This window comes from Amphiura filiformis, chromosome 18, assembly GCF_039555335.1.
Source record: "Amphiura filiformis chromosome 18, Afil_fr2py, whole genome shotgun sequence".
Taxonomy (NCBI): domain Eukaryota; kingdom Metazoa; phylum Echinodermata; class Ophiuroidea; order Amphilepidida; family Amphiuridae; genus Amphiura; species Amphiura filiformis.
Window position 1 is genome coordinate 41,165,363 of NC_092645.1, and position 8,899 is coordinate 41,174,261.

Consider the following 8,899-nt stretch of genomic DNA (forward strand, 5'->3'; position numbering starts at 1 on the left):
TTGTGGGACATGAGAGCACATCAGACATATCGAATTGCATTCTGAATACGAAGAATGTCCTTTTTGATTTTTTTGAAATTCGCAATGTAGTACACATTTTATGGCAAATCATTAAAAATTGATATTTTTGATATTTAACAGTACTCGAAGTAAACTGTATAAATCTGATGAGGTGGGATGAAAAGCCGACGATCAATTGAAAATTTTGACCTTTCGTATTGAAGATATGGATTTTTTTCCCCAAAACACCAAAACAAATTAGATCTTTTTTGGAAAAAAATCCATATCTTCAATATAAAAGGTCAACATTTTCAATTGATCGTCGGCTTTTTCTTCCAGCTACATACACTTTAAGAATATATCATTAGATTTATAAAATTTACTTCGAGGACTGTTATATATAAAAAAATTGAAAAATATCAAATTTTAATAATTTGTCATAAAATTTGTATTATATCATGAATTTCAAAAAATGAAGATTATTTGATATCAGAAACACATGCTTCGTATTCAGAATGCAATTCGATACGTCTGAGGTGTTCTCATGTCCCACAAAAAATACTGTCGAAACGCCATAAACGCTCATTCTAGATCCCTTAATCAAACAGTGTATTTGTGTTGTTCATTCGTGTGAATTTGGGTAAAAGGTGAATTTGGCCTTGAGTCAGTACCACATAAGATTTTAGTAAATTAAATCGCACCGTATCGTGTCTTACAACCATAGCAACCGACAAAATTATGAAAATTGCTCGTCATTAAGGGAAGGTAATGCATTTCTAGCTTATTAATACAAGTACTGCAGCATCATGCTTAAAATAAAGGATAATATGGGGAGCCGTATTCCGCAGACGTAGGTGTATTTCTAGAATAAGCCGCTCGGGTAGCGGTTAAAGCCACTTCATGTTGTTACGTGCCGCTTAATGACTCAAGGCCAAAAACACCTTTTCCCAAATTCACTTCAGAATGCACAACAAAACACACTGATTAATTAAGTTAACAATATCTAAGTCTTGAATTGAAAATAAAATATGATTGGTACAATACATGACAACAAATGCACATACAAAATAATCACACACTCACAATTTTAACTACTCAGTACTTAACCAGCAGTCTTTTTTAGGTGATCATAGAGTTCTTGCAATGTTCTGGAAGACTGATGTATGTATCCTGATTCAGTGTCCTGCGAAAATCACTGCTCAGCGAAGTCCACTGTACACTTGCATTTATAATCCCATGCGTATAAAATCCTCGCTCAGAAATGGTGCTGCTTTCGCCACACTTAACTCCTTGCGCAGTTCTCCAAGAACTACACGCCCGTTCTCTATCGCCAAAATGGTGCTGTTTTCACCTTTCCACACAATTTCTTCTGGAAGCAGGACTGCGTTGCAGTTGTCTCCCTGATTCCACTTATATTAACAGATGTGTTGTTTCATAAATCAGACTTCAGCAAGTCGACAGAAGAATACAATTTCCTTTCTTGGAAGAGGTACGCACTTTAAACTAGATATTCTCCAACAACACTGGCAGGTAGTAGTACATTGACTATTTCAGAAACATAAAATATTTCTGGTTCGCAATTTCCTTTCTTTGAAGTAATTGGATTGTAAGCACATTATCTAGCCCAGAACAACATTCAACTATACGGAATTGTGTTTAATTTAGTTCCTTTCATTTTTATGTTTGCTGAGATATTTTGTAAAATGAGTTTTATAATATTAAATATTAGCAGCAAAATTGAGTACGCAAGCTTTGTCATTAGCAAAACAAACAGTTAAGATCAGTCAAAGCAACATATTCCCAACACAATTTGCATTAGGGATTAGGCTTAAGACGGGTCAAAAGAAATCCCATCACAGGCATCTTATGGGGGGGGGGGGTAACAATTGCGGAATCTTACAATTTACGAATTTTTGGTGTTTTGCATTACTCACGTCAAATTGGAAACGTACAACTCAGTATATTAGGATTATTTTATCAGAAAAGCTGTACATAGCAATTTAGGTTCAAGAAAGCGAATTTTTGTGCGTATCGATTTACATAGCTTTGTATCAACGCGATTTCCATTTGACAAATCACCATAATTGATTTAGTTTTAATAGAAATCTTACGACGAAAAGAGACAAATAACTAATACAATTATTGAAATTGAATTTCAAACAAATTTATGAGATATGTAAGTAAATTGCAACCTGACTTTGAAATGTTGATCAAACAAACACAAATAAAACCACAAATGTTGAAACCACATTCTATTCAAGCTCGTTCTTTTGGTGGTAGGAAATAGCCACGCCTAAGTTTATGAGATAGTTATGCAGATATTGAGAAATACAACTCAATGTAAAACAAATAGATTAGTAAATTTCAACTCAATGTAAAACAAATAGATTAGTAAATTTCAACTCAATGTAAAACAAATAGATTAGTAAATTTCAACTCAATGTAAAACAAATAGATTAGTAAATTTCAACTCAATGTAAAACAAATAGATTAGTAAATTTCAACTCAATGTAAAACAAATAGATTAGTAAATTTCAACTCAATGTAAAACAAATAGATTAGTAAATTTCAACTCAGTGTAAAACAAATAGATTAGTAAATTTCAACTCAATGTAAAACAAATAGATTAGTAAATTTCAACTCAATGTAAAACAAATAGATTAGTAAATTTCAACTCAATGTAAAACAAATAGATTAGTAAATTTCAACTCAATGTAAAACAAATAGATTAGTAAATTTCAACTCAATGTAAAACAAATAGATTAATAAATTTCAACTCAATGTAAAACAAATAGATTAGTAAATTTCAACTCAATGTAAAACAAATAGATTAGTAAATTTCAACTCAATGTAAAACAAATAGATTAGTAAATTTCAACTCAATGTAAAACAAATAGATTAGTAAATTTCAACTCAATGTAAAACAAATAGATTAGTAAATTTCAACTCAATGTAAAACAAATAGATTAGTAAATTTCAACTCAATGTAAAACAAATAGATTAGTAAATTTCAACTCAATGTAAAACAAATAGATTAGTAAATTTCAACTCAATGTAAAACAAATAGATTAGTAAATTTCAACTCAATGTAAAACAAATAGATTAGTAAATTTCTACTCAATGTAAAACAAATAGATTAGTAAATTTCAACTCAATGTAAAACAAATAGATTAGTAAATTTCAACTCAATGTAAAACAAATAGATTAGTAAATTTCAACTCAATGTAAAACAAATAGATTAGTAAATTTCAACTCAATGTAAAACAAATAGATTAGTAAATTTCAACTCAATGTAAAACAAATAGATTAGTAAATTTCAACTCAATGTAAAACAAATAGATTAGTAAATTTCAACTCAATGTAAAACAAATAGATTAGTAAATTTCAACTCAATGTAAAACAAATAGATTAGTAAATTTCAACTCAATGTAAAACAAATAGATTAGTAAATTTCAACTCAATGTAAAACAAATAGATTAGTAAATTTCAACTCAATGTAAAACAAATAGATTAGTAAATTTCAACTCAATGTAAAACAAATAGATTAGTAAATTTCAACTCAATGTAAAACAAATAGATTAGTAAATTTCAACTCAATGTAAAACAAATAGATTAGTAAATTTCAACTCAATGTAAAACAAATAGATTAGTAAATTTCAACTCAATGTAAAACAAATAGATTAGTAAATTTCAACTCAATGTAAAACAAATAGATTAGTAAATTTCAACTCAATGTAAAACAAATAGATTAGTAAATTTCAACTCAATGTAAAACAAATAGATTAGTAAATTTCAACTCAATGTAAAACAAATAGATTAGTAAATTTCAACTCAATGTAAAACAAATAGATTAGTAAATTTCAACTCAATGTAAAACAAATAGATTAGTAAATTTCAACTCAATGTAAAACAAATAGATTAGTAAAATTCAACTCAATGTAAAACAAATAGATTAGTAAATTTCAACTCAATGTAAAACAAATAGATTAGTAAATTTCAACTCAATGTAAAACAAATAGATTAGTAAATTTTGCGGTGCATAAAATGTGTCTTCGTCAGATCGGGTCTCGGGCTCTGGTGGTTGTTAGAAAATGACCTCAAGTGACCCCTAGATGAACTTGGACCTCACACTTGTTGCATGACATATTTCAATGTATCCAAGTGTCATTGTTTTTGTCATTGTCATTGTGTCATGTTTACTTCGATCTGCATATGTGACGTGTCATGTCAAAAGGAGACACTTTTGGGCACGATCGTAAATGGAGAAATAACCAAATATCTGCCCGGGGTCGAATTTTTCACAATTTGGGTTTGTTGCGAATTTGTGATGTTATTAATGTTAAAAATATTGTCTGAAAGTTTCAGACCGGAATATAACTGGCATCTTGTATTTTTGAAGACATTTTTCAAGGTAATTCCTACTCTCAACATTGTCAATAATATTTTTAAAGGCCGATATCTCAATTTCCAATTTTATAATACCATAACTTACGAACTCAATATCTTTGCTTAGGAATGTCAGATTTTATTGGGGAAAACGGCGTTGTGGAGCAAAATATCTCTATATTGAAGATATGTAAAAACCTCAAAATTTATAACCTGCCCAAAAGTGTCTCCTTTTGACATGACACGTCACATATGTTCCCTACAAATTTAAGTGCTTTACATTTGCCGATGAAACTGCTAAACCATGATTTCGCAATATTATGTGATGTATTTAATATAATGCATTTTATTGGGTTCTAATTAATATTTTCTTCATTTACAGCTCATCTGGCTGTGGTGCAGAGCCAACTTTGCGTTCTGGAAAAAAGACCAGATCCATCAAGAGGCGGTGCCTTGAGATGGTCTCTACCATTTGCAGAACTATGTCTTTGTCAAGGCGTGCTTTCACCGATACGTAGCAAAACATGTCGGAGAAAGGATGTCAAATATGAAGAAGGTGATCTGTGGTTTTTCGATGATCCACATCCACTCACCATGCGTCATAACTGGGAAAAAGATATACTTGATGACCTCTTGGATCGCACTACATATTGTAGTAAGAAACTTCGTATACTCGTAATTTCAAAATAAATTCTCAATAAAGCTGCCAAAATAATAGATAAAAATAAGACTATGAAAGTGTTAACATTGTTCGCTTTATGCAAATTCAAGAAAAATGAAGATGTTAAACTCACATTTTTAGTGACGTTTCACCACTACACTAATGGTTTCTTCAGACTGGCAACTCATCACATCTGACCGCGTCCTTTTATAGGCAACAAGAACCGCTATAGAGGGCGTGATGAGTTGGTCAAAGATGTTGTTGAGTGAGTAGGCCCCCTCGTCCTTGTTTAGAGTGTCTTTTTCTTTTCGGCGTATCCAGATGGCGACTTTCAGCCACCCAGTGGTCTTTTCTTTTCTGTACCCCACCTCGGAAAATGTACCTCGGATTTATGGTAGTCCCCCCTCCCCCCCAAAAGGACGGTACCCCGCTTCGCCCTATAGTGGACTTTACAGGTTCCATAGGTTATAATGTGGCCAAATCTCTTGCTGATATTTTGAGCACTATTGTTGGCCAATCTTAGCACCACGTTCTAAACTCTAAAAGTCTTGCGGAAGATCTGAAAGATGTTACCCTTGAGGAAGATGAGATTCTTTTAAGACTCGCACGACATGGTGGCGCTCTTTACCAGTACTCCCATTAATCTCACTCTTCATATACTCAGAGAAAGACTTATCGAGGACAAAGATCTCAAAAACAGAACCCTCCTCACTACTGATGACATTATATAACTTACTCAATTTTGCCTCGCTACGGTTGCGTACTTCAGCTACTCCGGTCAGATTTATCGCCAATGTTTCGGCATGGCCATAGGTAGCCCCCTCAGCCCCTTGCTTGTAATATCTTTATGGAGTGGCTCGAGGAGAAAGCTAGATAATAACACTGCACTTAGCCACTCATCAGGAAGACAGTCCATTTCTTGAATGGCTTTGTGCACAATAAACCTTACGTTTGGCAAGTAATTTCTATCAGCATAATGTCCATAACATTTATTTGCTTTTAAGCAAATATTAAAATATTTGGAACACCGGCTTGCTTGTCGTAGCACGAACCGCAGTTGCCCGCTAGAAAAAGTCATTTCAGACTTCAGTATTATTATAATGCGCATTACTGACAATTTTATACTGACAATATTACCAAAACCGTATCACTATTACTAGTATAATTTGTTCAACACTGACAATATTATACTGACAATATTACCAAAACCGTATCACTATTACTAGTATAATTTGTTCAAGAGCGTAGTGCGTCACTTTACACCAAAATGTGATAATTCTGTCCAAAAATTGACTTTTAAAGGGCAGATCTTTTGCAAAAACAAGTTCATATCATTGGCAAGCTAATATTATGAAGACAATGAAAATGACTCCTTTTTTGAGAAAATAAGAGTTTAAAATTGATATTCCGCAAAACCCAACTTAAGCGGTGATTTCTTTCGAACGAGACAGATTTGACCTAGAAAAAAGTTGACGTCATGAAATGAGATGTGCCTGCTTTGAGAAAAGGGAGTGTAAACGCTCTCAATGCACAGAACGTATACTGTTGTTGTCCTCAGAAAAAAAATCTAATCAAGTGTTACAAATTTAATGGTTTTTAAACATATGGATAAAATCAGCCGCTTCTTTTTTTTTTTTTTTTTATATATTAGTAAATTGTGATATTACTATTCCTATGTATATCAAGTTTTTGAGAAATATTTGGACTAAACAATAAAAAATATTTTAGACCAATTTCACCGTGCAATTTTAGAATTTGTATTTATTATGCAAATAAACAATTTCAATGCCCTTTTGTTCGAACCTTCCCGATTTCTCGTGGAACAAGGTCGCACATTATACACATGACTGAATGTCAAAAGAGCTCATATCCAGAGCTCATGTGTATATAACGATTAAGCTTCATTTACTGTGACGTCACCAGTCTCCTGCCATGGAAATCAATTTTGCTTCGAGCCGGGAAGGACCTTAACATGGTGTACGAGGCAGAATTTACAAATACAATTTCTCTTTTTTCAGGAGAAATACGAATAAAAAATTGCAACGAGTGTCAACTTGTAATGTAATAAATTTTATTATTCTCTTCGAATGGAGGCTGTTTTTGCAATAGATCTGCCCTTTAATGGTCCATTTCGAAAATGTTTCTTATTACATACAGAATGTACTATGGGTACTGATAACTGTGACACAAATGCGGTTTGCACCAACATCCCCGTTGGTTCCTTCACATGCGCATGTAATGCCGGTTACAATGGCGATGGAGTAACATGCGCAGGTTAGTCTATTTTGAGCCATATCATAACACTATTCATTTCAAATCATTGTTACCTATACCCGAGTCAAAATATTTTTTGACGCAATTTAAACGAATTTGTCTCAGTACCAATATATTTGTGATTTGATCAAACAAAAATGATACATTATGTTGCTAAGCAAAGGCAATATATTCAAGCATTTAAGTTTTAATTGTGTCATATTTCAAATTACAAGAAACAGTTTAACTTTTCTTTGGATCATAACTCAAAATATGTGTTTTAACTAATACACTATTACTTAATTCATACTTCTGTACAGATAGTAATGAATGTATTTTGAGTACTGATAACTGTGACGCAAATGCTGCCTGCACGAATACCATTGGTTCCTTTACATGCGCATGTAATACCGGTTACAGTGGCAATGGAGTAACATGCACAGGTTAGTCTATGTTTTGCATTTCATATAAAATCTGAACAAAAAGAAACGCAGCTGTTATAAATACGTCTGTGGCTTCAGAACTAACAATTGTTTTCACAATATTTCAACATAGATATAAATAGAAGGATGCTTTATTTACGCGCATTTTGATACCCAATTTGTGCAATGTCGTACAATATTAACAACACAGTAGTGCTTTTAAATAAAAAAATATCAGAATTCAAAAGTTGCGATTTACAGCGATCAATGGTTATTACGCAAGCATTGTGGCACGTAAAACACTCCATTTATCTTCGCGCTGACTTCAAATCAATGCAAATAGCATGAAGGCGCTAAATCTGACAATAGCAACAATCGCGCAAAGTAGCACAAGTTAACTTCATAATGTGAAAGCGTGATTCTTGTCATAAGAGCACAGAATAGCGCAAAGTAGCACAAGTTAATAATATGAAAGCGTGATTATTGTCATAAGAGCACAGAATAGCATAAGTTAATGTGAAAGCGTGATTCTTGTCATAAGAGCACAGAATAGCGCAAAGTAGCAGAAGTTGATGTGAAAGCGTGATTCTTGTCATAAGAGCACAGAATAGCGCAAAGTAGCACAAGTTAATGTGAAAGCGTGATTCTTGTCATAAGAGCACAGAATAGCATAATGTAACGCGAATATGATGCGTAGTAGGTAAATAGCAATAGTAGCAGAAAGGAGCATAAGTTAATGTGAAAGTGCGATTCTTCTGACAATAGCAACAATAGCACAAAGGAGCACAAGTTAATGTGAAAGCGTGATTCTTACCATAAAGAGCTTAGAATAAACAGAACAGCAATTCACGCGATTTTGCGTTTTTGCGCATCACCTTCCGTACGGTACCTCAGCTTGTGCTATTCACGCGATTTTGCGTTTTTGTACATCACCTACAGTACCTCAAGCTTGTGCTATTCACGCGATTTTGCTCATCTCGCTGATTCCATCACCTACCTCAAGCATGAACTATTCACGCGATTTTGCGTTTTTGTACATCACCTACCGTACCTCAAGCCTGTGCTATTCACGCGATTTTGCGCTTTTCTAAAACCTCCTAAACCAGATTTAGTTGTCAACCCCACAATTTAATTTTATGAAACATTAAATGAGTATCCACGAACACCTCTCCTAAAC